At 35.8% G+C, this 15,511-nt stretch overlaps 1 protein-coding gene across 1 annotated transcript in view; it reads right to left on the reverse strand.

Moving 5' to 3' along the window:
• EFCAB8 (EF-hand calcium binding domain 8) overlaps nucleotides 1–14,736 on the reverse strand; it is a 128,421-nt gene extending 113,685 nt beyond the window's left edge. The window contains exon 1 of the mRNA XM_072631579.1: nucleotides 7,502–14,736. The gene's annotated coding sequence lies outside the window, so the exon portion shown is untranslated. The remainder of the gene's footprint in view (nucleotides 1–7,501) is intronic.
• Nucleotides 14,737–15,511: the final 775 nt, after the last annotated feature.

Below are 15,511 nucleotides of genomic sequence, written 5' to 3' on the forward strand. Positions count from 1 at the left end.
TTCTGATATTGAATTATGTAAATAATCTCTTCTGCTAGTCTAGGTATTTTATATTTTTAAAGAATTTATTCATTTCATTTGTTTTGTTGGTCCATAATTGAACAAAAATAACTAATAGCTTCATTTCCTCTTCAAATGTGAATTTTTAATTTTTGATATGCAGAATGTCTTTCCTCTCTTTTTAAAAGTCAGATTAACTATCTTTTTATTATTTTTTTTAAATTAACTCCTACTTTTATTTATTCCAATGGCATGTCTGTATTTAATCTTATTAGTCTCTTGATTTTCAGAATTTTGACTTTGTTGTTTACTTCAAGGTTTCTGACTTGTCTTTCTGGGGTTTTTTGTTGCATGTCCAATTGTTGTTGCTTTTTTCTCTTTTATTGATAACGATGTTTGCATATATAAACATTTCTCCCTTAAGGCTTGCTTTAGCTACATCCCATAATCTTTTATATGCTATCTCATTATTATCATTTTCCTTGATGAAGTACTCTGTTGTTTCTATGATTTGTTCTTTGCTCCACTCTTCTTTAAGATAACTAGTCTTCAATTAATTTTAATTCTTTTTTCAAAGACTTTTTATTGAACACAGTTTTATTGCATTGTGATCAGCAAGGATATGTTGTATTTCTCCTTTTGGTAAGGTTTTTATGTCCTAATACATGTTTAATTTTTGCAAAGTTTACATGTATAATTGAGAAAGAATATAAAACTCTGTGTTTCCATTTAGAAATCACCAGAAAGCAATTAAATCTAATTTTTCTAAAATTCTATTCAGGTCCTTAACTTCTTTCTTGTTTAGATTTTTGTTAGATTTCTCTAAGTCTGAAAGTGATACTACTACTATTAAACTGTACTTTGGTTGTCTACTTTCCTCTACAATTTGGTTTATCTTCCCTTTAACTATTAACAGGGCAGCTAGGTGAAGTGTAGTGGATAGCACGTTGAGCCCAGAATCAGGAAGACCTGAATTCAAATTCAGCCTCAGACACTACTAGCAAGGTGACCCTGTGGCAAGTCACCTAACTCCTGTTTGCCTTAATAAACGGTAGAAACAGCAGACCACTCCAGTATTTTTGAAAAGTCCAAATGGAGTCACAAAGAGTCAAACATGATTAAAATGACTGAACAGGAACAACGAAAATACTCACTTTAAGACAGCTAGATGGCATAGTAAATAAAGTGCTGTGCTTGAAGTCAGAAAAACTTATCTTCCTAAATTCAAATCTGGCTTCAAGTCACTTAATCCTGTTGGCTTCAGTTCCTCATCTGAGCAGAAGGAAACAGCAAACTACTCTAGTATCTTTGCCAAGAAAACACCAAATGGGGTCACAAAGAGTCAGATACAATTGAACAATAATTAAGTATTAAGATACTATGATGCTCAATACAAAAAAGCGTTGCCATAGATTCATTCATTCATAAGCAATGGTACCTTTAAGTAAAATGTTGTTTCTCTTCTTCTTGCATCATTTTACTGTCTGTATTTAGTTTTATCTGAAAAGATTGCTACTCTTGCCTTTTTTAGCTCATATTAAGTAAAACAGATTCTCTTACAGTCTCTCATTTTAAATTTATATCAATCTTTGTGTTTTAAGTATACTTGTTGAAAATAACATATTGCTTTCTAATCCATGTTGTTATATATTTGCATTTATGGATGAATTCATCTCATTCACCTTCATAATTATTAATGTGTATTTCTCTCCATCTTGGACTTTTTTCAAACTTTTGTATGAGTTTGCTTCATACTTGTTATCTACAAACAAAGTAAGGTTTCTATTATACATCTTCTCTTTCCCTTGTCTCATCCTTGATCCCAGGTTCTTACTCTTTCTTCCTTTTAATATTTCCTTCATACTTCCCCTTGATATTGTAGTTTATGACCATTTCCTTACCTATTCTGCCTCTCCCCTTAAACCTCATTCTTTCCACCTCTGATCTCCTTGTTTGAGTTTAATCTATTTCTGAACCATAACATGTATGTATATAATTGTGTTCAACCTTCCTTTGCCCAGTTCAGATGAAAGCTCAGATGGAATGCTTGTTTTCCCCAACCTCATCATCCATGCCTGAATACTTTTCATCTTGTTCACCCATTATGTAAGACAGTGATCTCCCTTCCCCAGTATAGTTCTTTATCAAATTCTATTTGTCATCTCCTAAGTAATTCAAAATAGAACATCAACCACAGGCACTCTACCTTTCATATTTACCTTTTTTGGTTATCATCCTTTTTGTTTGCCTTTTGGATTATGACATCCCAAGGTATTCCTTTCTTTATAGTGAGAATTACCAAGTCTTGTGTGACTCCAGCCTGAGGTCTGTTAGTACTTGAATTTTTTTTCTTGGCCCTTTGCAATATTTTTTCTTTGACTTGAAAGCTGTAGATGTCGGCTATGATATTCTTGAAATTTTTCATTTGGGTTTCTTTCTTCCAGAAGGTAATCACTAGATTGTTTTTACTATGCCCTCCAGTTCTAAGAGATTATGGGTGGTTTTCATATATGATTTCTTGAAATATGATATTCAAGCTTTTTCTTTGGGAGGGGCGTCATTTTTTCAGATAGTCTGATGATTCTTATATTCTCTCTTCTTGAACTGTTTTCCTGATCAGTTGCTTTTTATATTATATTCTGTGCATCTTCTTTAAAAAAAAAAAAAGCTTTTGATTTTAATATTTATCTCATCGGGTCATTGTTTTCTATTTGGCCCACTCTAATTTACAGGGCATTCTCAGGCAAGATTTTCTACCATCTGCTCTAAGGTATTCATTCTCCTTGTCAGTTTTTCCTCTCTAACATTTTGTATTACCTGTTTGATTTCTTCAAGTATTCTAGGTAGTCTTTGCAGCAGGGCATTTTTTTCTCAGAGTCTATATGCAGACTTGCTATGGCATTACTCTCTTCTGGGTTTAACCAGTGGGCATCTCAGTCCAAAGTAATTTATTTATTGTTTGGCATTTTCTTTACCAGCCTCAGTATCTGGATTAGGAGGTGGGGTGGGTCAGCAATGTCCTCAGATCCCACAGTTTTGTACTTAAGGATAGTACAGGTAGGCCCTGCTTCATTCTGAATGTGGTGACTACGATTAGGCCTTGTCTTCTGCAGTGATTATCTAGTCTAGTGTCCTGTTGTGATTCAGGAACCAAGTGCCTAAGGGATATCGCTCAAGGGCTTTTTCCTATAGGGGCTTCCAGGACTTCCTTATGTGGGGGACCAACTTATTTCCATTCAGGGCTTCTTCAGGATTCTTACTGTCTTTGTGTGCAGTCCTGGCCTGGGTAGAGAACTTTAGTTAATTCCTTTAGTATTCTTTATGTTTCTTTCTAGGGCCTTTTTAGAGCTTTATTGGAGGAAGAAGTCTCCTACAGGTACTAACATACTCTCTCTCAAATTTAATTTTGCTGGTATATAATAGAGCACTTTCTGATCATTATTTTTAGGAACTTAAAATGCCATTTGACATCTATGTATGTGGAAGTATCCTAAAAACTTGTAAAACAATCAAGAAGAAAATATAAAATAAACACCACCAAATTGTAAAGGCTTTGAGCATGGTCCCTAAAAAGACTGTAAGCTCTGTTGTTTAAGGGACAAACTAATTAAATTTGGGGAAGATTTCCTGATCACAGCTACCTCAACTAAAAGCATAGTCTTTAGATTCATGATTCATGTGTGCAGATGTTTCCCTAAACTGATTTAGATTACAGCTTTTCCACACTTTAACAAATGGCTTTCTTCATTTGCTGGGTCCACCACCCTGGTCTAAGCCCTCATCACCTCATGCCTGGACTATTACAATAGCAGAGTTTGGGGGAAAGATAGTGCTGCTTGGTCTTCATGCCACATTCCAGTCCAGTTCCTCCCTATTCCAGTCCATCCTCCAGTCAACTGCCAAAATGAGTTTACTTAAACACAGGTCTGTCCATGTCAGCCTCAACTCAATAAACTCCACTTGGCTCCCTTTTACCTCCAGTACCAAATATTAAAGTCCTGTTTGGCATTGAAAGCCCTACATACACACAAACATTCCAGTGTTTTTTAACTTTATACTACCATCACCCCATGTCCTCCATAATTGAGTAATACTGTTGTCCTTGCATGCCATTCCTCACATAAGACTCTCCTTCTCCTGACTACAGGAATTTTCACCAGTTGTATCTTGTGGTTGGAATGCTCTCTCTTCCTCATTTCTGCTCCCTGACTTCCTTTAAACCCCAAATAAAATCCTACCTTCTTCAAGAAGCCATTCTGGACCCCATTTACTTCTAGCAACTCCCCTCTTTTGATTATCTCCAATTTATCCTATATAGATTTTTGTACATAGCTGCTTACAGGTTGTCTTCCCCATCAGAATCTTTACAAGTGTTACCTTCACACCAGCCCTGCAAGGTAGGTGCTATTATTATCCCCATTTTAAAGATAACCGAGGCAAACAGGTTACACAGGTAATACATTTCTGAGGCTGCATTTGACATCAAATTCTTCATGACTCCAGGCTTAGCACTCTGTCCATTGCACCACCTCACAGCAATTAATGGACCCTGATTCTCTCAACTAGAAATGGAAAAAGTTCATAACTCCTCCCCAACTCTATAACATCCATTCAGGGACTTATCAGCAACTTCTCAGCCAGCCCGATTATACAGTACCTTGCCATGGAATAGAAGTGGTTCTAGTCTAGGTTCTCCAGCTCCTCAGGTTCTCTTAAATTTGGCTTTTTAAAAAGGGGCCAAACCTTTTCTCATGTATGAGTATTTTAGAAACACTTGAAAACAAGTTTTTAAACAAAAATATAAAGTGATTTTTTCACAGTGCCACTGATTACAAGGATCATAGGACAAGAAACTGAAGGCTTCTCAAAGGCTGAGAACAATACCCTCATTTTATAGATGAGGAAACTGAGGCCCACAAAGATTAAAGGACCTGAACAAGGGTCACACTCAGGTATGTTAGAATAAGGATTTGAAACCAGGTCCTGAACTGCAAAGCTAATTCGCATTCCTCTGTCCCATATTACATCCCAAGAAAGATCAGTTCAATGGATGAGGGGAATGAATCTATCCTCAGTGTTAAGAAAAAATAAAAACACAGGCACCAATGGGCAAAAAATTGCAACTTCAAGTGATGGCATTTTTACTAGAATTATCTAATCAACAAATATTGAGCACTTCCTGTGTGTATGTACTGTCACAGAGAGAATGCAAGTGGGAGTAGGGCCCAGTCCCTGCCCTCCTAGAGTTTACAATGTTTCTGGGAAGACCAAACAGAGTTAAGCAACTGAAGATTTAAATAACAGTTCAAGTCAACTAAATAAGTCTCAAGGTAATATATTATGGATGTGCCAACAATAATTCCTGAAGGTAAGATTTTAGCTGTGTCTTGAAGCTTGAATAGGATTGAAGTGAAAAGAAAGCAGACCAGGCAGGTGGTAGAGTTGGGCAAAAGTACAAAGACAGGAAAATAAAGGCATATTCAGCGAACGAAGAATAAGCTAGTTTTTCTCCTACAGAAGGTTCCAGTAGAAATAACATCAGGAAAGTAGGCTAGAAAGGCAGCTAGGAGCCAGACTTAGAATGAATGTCAGATTTTTTTAAAAATTTAAATTTTATTTTGTAGGAAAGAATCACAGAAGGTTTTTGATAGATTAAGTTGACAGGACTGTGGAGGACTGATTAAATAAGGGAAAAAGAGGGGAAAGAGGAAGAAATAAGAGAAATCAATTAGGAAGTCTACTGCAGTACTCCAGGCAAGAATTAAGACTTCAAAATAAGTAACAGTGGGAATGGTAAGGAAATGGATTCTAAATACATATTTTAAGGAACAAACTGACAGAACCTGGCAACTTGACTCAATAGTGGAAGTTGGGAGCCTGGAGAAGCTGAAATTTAGAACGAAACTACCATAAATAGAAAAGCTTGGTCAAGAAGAGGAACTAGTTTTTAGAAAAAATTAAGCTGATTTTAGAGCCATCATGTTTGAGGTGACAGTGAGATATCTAAACAAAAATATCCAACAAATAGTTTAAAATGTGGGACTGAAGCTTGAGGGAGAACTCAGAGCAAGTATATATTTCAGATTAATTTACTGAAATGTTTGAACACATGTTGTGTGGAAGGCAGTGTAGTCATCTCCAATTCAATAAACACTAGTGATGTGCCTACTATGGGCAAGGCACTGTGCTAGGCATCAGGGATATGGACAGGTTCTACATTCAAGAAGCTTTTGATTTAAGGGGGCATGGTGGCAGGACAGAAAAACAAATAAATTGGTATGATACAACAGAGTGATATAAAAGTAAAGGCGTTAAAGTGATATAAATAAATCTGAGAAAAGGAAAAGGGGGTGGGGGTGGGGGTGGTAAAGAAATAGGGAGTGCTTCAAAGTCATCTCACAGGTCAGGGAAGATTGGCAGCAGAGACAGGCCTCAAAGGGAAGGGATTTCATTAGAAGATTTAAAAGGCATGGGAAGGGAGCAGGGAGAGGAGGCAGAGTCCATTCCAGTGACAGTTGACATAATATGGATAGATGGGGGAGAGTATGTGTAGAGAGAAAGGAGAGAAACTAACAAAGACATAGAAAAAGGAGGAGTCAATGAGGGAGAACAATATGGTATCCCAGAAACCAAGGGTGGAAAGATTTTCAAGTATAAAAGGCTTATTAACAGTGTCAAAGTCTACACAAAGTTAAGACAAGGTCTAAAAAAATGCCACTGAATTTGGCACCTGGGAGTTGATAATAAATACAATCTCAGAATAGTAGAAAAGAATTGACTCAGACCACAGGGACCTAGAGAGTAAGTAATGTAAAAGTAGAGGCAATAATTGTAGATAAATCACTCCCAAAATTTGACAGTAAAAATAAATATGATAAAAGCTAAGAATGGAATAAAGTGAAAGCTAGAGGGATTGGAGAAAGAGGGAAACCAGTACATCTTTGTAAGTAGATCTGGCAGGGTTAGAGATTGATTATATGAGCAAAAAGTAATAATTAAAGTAACAAGACACTTGAGGAGATGAAAGGGGATAAAATGGAGGACAGGAGTAGGAGGGAATTAGTCCCAGGAAAAGATGAGTACCACTTCTAATACAGCTGGGAAGGAAGAAAGGACAAGTATAGGTACAGAAGTTTTATATTAAAAAAAAAAAAAGATAAAATAGATCTCAACATTTTCATTAAAGAGAACAAGGAAATAGAACTAGGACTTTCGAGTGAGACTTTCGATAGGAACACAAGTTCTAAAAGGTGACTGGGCTAGGAACAAGAGATAAATAGAATTGCCAAGTAGCAATAAGGGCTGAGTTGAAATTAAAAGGTGGAGATCTGTGATGGAGAACTGAGAGGCATCAACCTGGATTACATAGGATGACAAAGTTGATTCAGAGGCTTATTGAGCTCCCATTCAGCCTCTGATCTCCTATCGTGGGCAAACAAAAGAATTCAGGCTCCTATATTCCTTTCACTTTAAATGTTTCCAGTCCAATTTCTTTACTCACCATGAGTTAAGTGACTCTCACCAGCTAACCCTGCTGGACCCTGCAGAAAGAGTTTTGTCCATTTGAGTGTCAAGTGTCCTTTTGAGCAAAAGACATCATAGTATCTCCCTCTCTTAAACCCAAGCAGTCCTTCTATGAGGTCACCATGGAACTCTGTTAGCTAGCACTTGGTCAGAGCAGATTGGTTACATCTGGAGGAACATCAGGGCAAACATGAAAAGGATTCCACAGGCCAAAACTGGAAGAGAATGCTACAAAAGCACACTCACAGCAACTTTTTCATTACATTTTAGCGATTTGCCTTTTATTGATGATATGAGACGTGTGAGCTTACAGATCACAAAGGATGACGATCAGAATTACAGGACATTATCTCAAGGAGAAATGAATACAAATAATCCTGTAGGACAGTATGTGTACAAATAAAACTCTCGTGCAACAAGTGGAAAATGACAAAGGGTCCAGGTATGTAGAATTTACCCAAACCAACCACTAAAAGCTAAGACAACCCTCCTACTCCCTTTTGTATATGTCCCAATCCTTCCTTGCAATTGGGAAGCTAACAGCACTTAGTGAGAGAAAGTAAAGTAGAAATAAAGACAATTTTAGAAATTTATGCCTTAGTACCGTTTAATCCCTGGCAACCCAAAGTAGTGTAATTACTGAGAGATTGTCTCATTCTAATTCATGATATACTATATCACTTCAACAAGGACAAATGAGTAAAAAGTAAATAAATAAAACAGTGCCAAACTAAATCACGAGTGATGTTACTTATCAAATCATTAATAAATAATCTAGCAAAACTATATTTTCACCCAAAATATCTAAAACCCAACAATCACAGGGTGAGAATATCTAGATTGTAATGCACGGAAAACCAAACACTTCCATCTGTCAAGTTAAAAAAAAAGATACAGTTGAAAATGTGGGAAAAAAGTTCTAGGCAGTTGGGAACTCCCATTTTAAAACTCCTGACTCCAGTACAGATGAGTAACTCCTACACAACTGAATGTGGGAGAGCTGCCTACAACAAAGAAATGTTATTTACCTTGTCCATCGTCACATAGCTAGAATGTAGTAGAGATAATGTATGAACCCAAGTCTTCTCAATTCAAAGGCCAGTCTTTTATTCACTATACCATAATACCTCTCCAGGTCAGAGTATATATAAAATTTTTCTATATCCTGGAAAATAAAAGGCTAACTGCAAGTTCCCAAAAGAATTATTAGACAGAAGGACTTTAATCATCAAGGTTCTTAAACTGTCAATTTGGGGTGAGGCGGGGAAATCACATTAAATATCTCTGAAAAGAATCTGATATCCAAGGTATTTAGGGAATTAACACAAATATTGAACTTTTCTCAAAGGATATGAACAGCTCAAATGAAGAACTGAAATCTATTAACAACTCTATGAAAAAATCATACATGGTTTAACCTCACATAGAACAAACTGGCAAAGATAACAAAAGATTTACTGATTTCACTTGGAAAGGGATACAAGACAGACACATTAATACACTGTTGGTAGAGCTGGGAATTGATCCAACTGTTCTAGAAAGCAATTTGGAATCACGCTAAAAAGTGACCAAAAGTGTCTATACCTATTAATCCAGTGATCTATTAGACATAGGCACAAGAACATCAAAGACAGCAAGGTTTCATATATACTGTTTGTTGTAACAAAAGAAATGGAAACAGAGGGAGGTTTCATGAACTAAGGAATGGCTAAACAAACTGGGGTATAAGAATGTAATACAATATTACTGCACCTTAAATAATGAATAAGAAGAATTCAGAGAAGCATAGGAAGATTTACATGAACTAACCCAGAATGAAGAACCAGGAAAACAATATACACAATGAGCAAAACAACATAAATGAAAAGAACAAAGACAAAAAACAAAAGTATAATAATAATTCTCTTGGTACTGGAGAGTTGAGAAAATGCACCTCCTTTCTTTCTCTCCAGGTATGAGGTACATTGCATAGTACATTGCAGAAGCTATCCAATTCAGCTAACAACTTGGCTAGTAATGCTAAAGTTCTTTCCCCCTTTTTTTAATTATCTTTTGTTACCAAGAATAGCTTTCTGGGAAAGGGAAGGGGAGGAGAGGGACTAATGCAGAAAGGAAAGTGATATATAAAAAAAGACATGAACTTTTTAATCAGAATTTTGTAAATGCAATTTTGCCACTGCTTCAACAAAAAAGCTACTTCTATTCAGTTTTATGAATTTTCATCATAATCTTCCATCTCCATCAATTTATAATTTTTCAATTTCCTATAGGGTCAAACAGTCTATCCTCTCCTTACTCCAACTCCCTGCTGCTGCTCCTGCTAAATACACACACACACACACACACACACACACACACACACACACATATACATGGAGAGGGAGGAGGGGAGAGAAAAGGAGTAGGAGAGACAGGGAAAAGAAAGGAACTTGAACAAAATAAGCATCAACTGCTCACTGGAAGATGTAGAAAACATTACTACGTACCCTAAAAGGCTACAATGCAAATTAATACCTCAAAGCAATCCTAGTAAGTGTTTTTTGATAAATTTAAAGAATAAAAACTATTTAGACATGACTGAAAAAAATCACAGAATCTTAAGAGTTGGAAGGAATCTCACTGGTCAACTAGCCCAACTCATACCTCAACTCAAGAATGTTAAAGGTCCTTTAAAGTAAGGGTTGTTTTGTTCACTATCTCCACTGCCTGATACAATGCACAAAGTATACAGTACATCCTTAACAAATGTTTCATTAATTGAATCACCTCAACAATAAATATTCTTCCCAAATGGTCATCCAGCCTAAAATTACAGACCCCCCCCCCCCATAACAGAACTTACTAATTTCTGAGGAAATAGTTTCCCATTTCACTGCTGACCAACTGTTCCCTCCAGATCAGTAATTAAAAAAAAAAATACCAAAATATTTATACCAGCACTTTTTGTAGTATCAAAGAACTGGAAACAAGGTAGGTATCTGGCAATTAGGGAACAACTAAACAAATTATGGCACATGAATATGATGAATACAGGGGAAAATGGGAAGACAAATTAACTGATAAATAAGCAAAACAAGGAAAACGATGACACAACATAAATGCAACAAAAATAAAACAATCAAAATTGTTTCAAAATTGTGATGGGCAAGCTTAGACCCAAAGAAGAGATATGAAAGGGCATCTCCCTTAACTTTTTTTCAGAAGTAGGAAAATACTGAGCTATTTTTTTCTCTTTTTTTTTCTCTTTAGTTATAAAGGATTGTTCTCTGTGAGGGTTAGGAGAAAATACATTAAAATATATATACATATATAGAAAATGCAAAAATAAAAGACATAAATAAGTTAACCAAAAAAGTTGCTCTTTTTGCCCAATGTACTGATCCCCTGGGATCAAGAACAAATATAATCTTTTCTTTCCACAACTGTCAGATACTTGAAGACAAAAGTATTGTTTCCCCTGAGTCTTCTTCAACTCTTAAAAAAAAGCTATAAAGAACCCCAGTAATCCAAGCACTATCAGAAGAATGTTAAAACATAAAATTCCTTTCAAATAGGTAGCGTTCCATTCACTATATTCCCAATGCCTTTTATAGTGCAGGAAGCACTTAGGTCGTCCTTCAAGGCATCGAGGTGGAATAGTGAATAAAGAATTGAACTTGGAATCAGAAAGACCTGAGTTTGAATCCCTTTCTCAGGCACTTACTAGTTGACCCTGAGGCATGACATTTAACCTATTTCAGCATGCTTCTTAACTCACATAGGGGTTGTTATGAGGAGCAAAAGAGAGAACTGATGCAAACCTTAAAAGCTATATATTAGCTGATTATTATTCCCATTTAATCCTGGTTTCTCCAATAACAAGAAAAATATGGAGCCTAGAACTGACCATAAAACTCTTAAGTATTAGAGTAAAGAGCCTAAGAGGTCACTAGTTGGACTTCGTCAGTTTAAATATCTATTTACCTTTTGTTCTTCAACTGTTATTCATTCTGTCCCTTAAGGTGTTCAGAGAAGGAATGGATGAAACAAAGTATAAACCAAAAGATCTGACAAAAGACTAACTGTTCTATTCAAATTAAGAATGGTATACAAGTGAGCATCACTTGTCAAAGAGAACTATTAAAGTTTTAACTTGTGGATTTTAAGATTTACTCATTATTTAGTCTTCAAACCAGTCCTATATAATCTGTCAAACTGCTAAAGTGAAAATTAGTAGCAAAAAAATTATCCTTTTTCCTTTCAAACAAGAGAGTTTGAATTTATACTCCTACAACACTAGAGCTGAAAAGGAATCCTAAGGAATCTAGTCCATTTTACAAAACCTGAGGTCCAGAGATGGAATATAACTTTGCCAAAGTTATACAACTCACAATCAGGTCCATACTAAAGTCCAAATCTCCTTAGTCATATCAAATGTTTTTCCCACTGAACTGTCAACGACCTAAATCAAAATCAAAGGATTCAAAACCCAGATGTACAAGTAGAAAGTAAATCTATAGTGTGGTTCCACTCAAGTTCCCATTCTCCTTCCCGTTCCCTCCCCCCACCAAAATACCCTCCTCTGGGAAAAATACTATTTAATTCTATATAATTCCTCAACACACAGGTAACCTTCAAAAATATTTGCTGCAGGCAACAGGCACAGAAAAGTCAAAAGTTTAAGTTAGTCAAGCATACCTGGTAGTCCAGGGAAATAAAATCACGAGTTTCTTGTGGTGTAAAGGATCAAAAGACAATCAGAACTATGAATGATATGCAAACGACTAAAAACTGAATGTAACAAAGCAACACACAGAAATTTAAATGCCTAATTTAACATGTTAAAAAACATACATGTGAATATTACAAGTAACATGTTCTTTCAGGCCCTTTACATGTGATTTATAAAGGGTAGGGAGAGAGGTGAAAACAGAAGACCTGAATTCAAATTTCTGTAATACTACTACCTGGGTAAAGCACTAGAGAACAGTTCCACCGGGATGAAGAAGGGAGGGGCCTTAGAACTTTTAAAAATATTAGAACTGATATTAGAACCAAGGACATCTACCCCTGCCCTCTCATTTTACAGATGGGAGAAACTGAGGCCCAGCTTGGGAACATGACTTGCACATTAGTGAGACTAACTCTTCTCCCACTTTCATGTCCTTTGCACATAATTCACTCGCTTGCTTAGCTCAGTAAGGACTTTGGCAGGATTCTAGTCCTCTGTATTTTCTTATTTCTATTCTGAAAGCTTGAGTTTATGCTAGCTTTAATAAGAAAAGTGATTATGCCCTCTGAATGTTTGATCTTATACTCCTAGCTTTAATAGTTACATTCTTTTCACTAAAGGCTTCTTGGACTCCTCATTTTAATAATTATTCTGTTTTTCAATACTCAAGACTTAGATTCCAAGCTTTGCGTTCATTTCAAATTGTTAGTAGTCAAGAGTGATAAGAACATCACCATTCCAATCAAAACTGATCATCACAAACTCAATTTTATAAATGCATAATATTCCAATGATCCCCACCTATCAGAAACTTCCTGAACTTTGTTATATACCTGAAATTCAAGACAATGCCAGAAGATATTAAACAGATTAAACTCACAGCCTTTATCCTTTCCATAGACATCACACTCAACCACAAAACTAAGTCCTGGAGCTGTCTTTCCCAATCATTTTCCATCTGTTCACATTTCCATGACTCCTTCAGGAGGTTTTAAATAGCTAAATAGGTTAAGTATTAAATAGGTAACTTAAAAAAACAAAAAGGGCAAACTTGTCTATGAAAGTCACCTGCATTAAAATGCAGCAAAATTTTATTTGCTAAAGCTGATAAGAGTTCAGTCCATTTTATTAAGTATGGGGAATAAAAGATACACTAAACCCTAGTATTTTAGTGGATCACTTCTGATAATTCAAGAAAGAAAATGCATGGTATAGGAGACAAGTCTGGGAATAAGAAACCCCTGGTTTTCCTGCTTCCGACCATTTTTCCATCAATATGATTAAGGATGGACAAGTCACTTCACCACTGTGAACCTACTTATTCATCTATAAACTAAGGGAGTTAAAGCAGAACATCTCCAAGTCCTCTCCAGTTCTAATATTCTAGGATAGTTTACAGTTTAATACACTAATTCGCCCCTCCCCCCCAAAAAAGCTCTAGGCTGCGGCTGGGAACTCAAGTTTTCAAATGAGTGCTAGGACAAAGACTCTTTATCTTTACAGTCAGTTATTCACTATGTTCTTGGAGACTATCATCGGGCATCCATTTGTCTTTAAAGTCTGTTTGCTATTTACCTTGCACAATCATAACAGTCTGGCCAAGAGGTTTCTTATATATACCTAAAATTGGGGCTTCTGACTCTTCAGTGTCATACTGAAATTAGCAGATCAGAGTTCAGGTTCCAATAATATAGACTCGTTTACCTGACCTCAGGATCACAGATTTAGAGCTGGAAGAGAACTTATAGGTCCATCTAATTCAAATCCCCTCATTTTATATAAATTAACCAACTTTGGCCATACTATAACTTACTGAATAAACACTAGTACTGTGGTCAAAAGAATAAGATATTACATCCAAAGTTAAATTAAGCCAAGAGTTTCCCCCCAAATTATATGTGTTCACCAACTTGCATGAAGTCATTTAACAGCTCTACAAAAGAGTCAAAAATAGGGGTAAACCGAAGCCAAGGAAATTCATTTTGGGCCTCTATATTTGTGACTTCTCAACTGAGAGAATCATTGAGAAGAGTAAAAGGAAAACTAGTGTTAAAACTACAGAGATAGAAAGAAGTGGAGCCTTTTTTCAAAAATCTGATATAGCAACAAATGAGGAAAGTCTGATTTTACTCATTAAGGATCTTCACCCAGAAGGTGAAAGCACAGTAAATAAAAAACATAACAAGTACTAAACCAACAAAATGACTCCTCACATTATCACAGGTTCAAATTCTTCTGTTTGTTGGCAATTACTTCATGTGAGCAAGTTATAGAAATCATTCTGCAATATAAGATATCAAATCACCGTTATCACAACAGCAATTTAGTCTTATTTAGGACGAGTTGCTTTGGAATGCACAAAATAAACTACATGTGTTAAGTTGGTATGTCAAGAATACATTCTGTAAAAAATAAGTTCTCGCAGACTTACTCATCTTTGTTGGATCTAAAGTAGTAGTAAACTTGTTATCTATCTAGATCTGTTGAGCTCACATGCTTGAAGGTAACCTAGAGACAAAAGTCAAGTTTCTGATATCACAGGTTTGGTATTTAAAAATAAAGGGCATAGAATCTTGATCAAGCAATAAAATTATAATGTTCATTTTCTGACTGTACTTGACTGTAATTAGGAACAAATGCACAATGACTGAGAGAAAACAAAAACATAATTGGGAGATCAAAGATTTTCAGGTTGGAAAGGCCCTCAGAAGTTAGCTAATTCAGACTATATTGAAGAGTAAAGAGAAAAGGAAGTGAATTCAGAATTAAAATTATCCAAATTAAAATATGAAAAGTCAGTAACTGAAATAAGCATCTAAAGTTAAAAACTTTTCCTGAAAAACATCCCATGAAAACAGCAAAGCTTATTGTGGGGGAATCTGAATAACTGTAACTTAGAAAATTCCTATTCAATAAATAGAGTCTAGTAGATTGGATATGAAGTAACCATGAAGTCAAAATCCAATTTTCACTAATTTGGCAAAGTCAAAGAGTAAGTGTTGGTCTGAAATCCAGTCACAACAGAGCAGTTTCCTAAGGACCCTTCAGGCAGCGTAGAATATGCCAAGAGAACAAACTGCTTATTAAAGTTTACTGCACAAACGACCTAAATACAAATTAGTTAAGCGAGACTTATGAGCATCAACCACAAAAATTCAGTTCAATCAACTTACTTAAAAGTCTTAAATTATTGGTTTTGTACCTTGTTACCAAAGCAACCATTTAGATTAGATGGTAACATCATCCTATGGACGTCACCCCGATGAATTCTGAGAG

The sequence above is a fragment of the Notamacropus eugenii genome, chromosome 1 (assembly GCF_028372415.1).
Source record: "Notamacropus eugenii isolate mMacEug1 chromosome 1, mMacEug1.pri_v2, whole genome shotgun sequence".
In the NCBI taxonomy this organism is placed as follows: Eukaryota; Metazoa; Chordata; class Mammalia; order Diprotodontia; family Macropodidae; genus Notamacropus; species Notamacropus eugenii.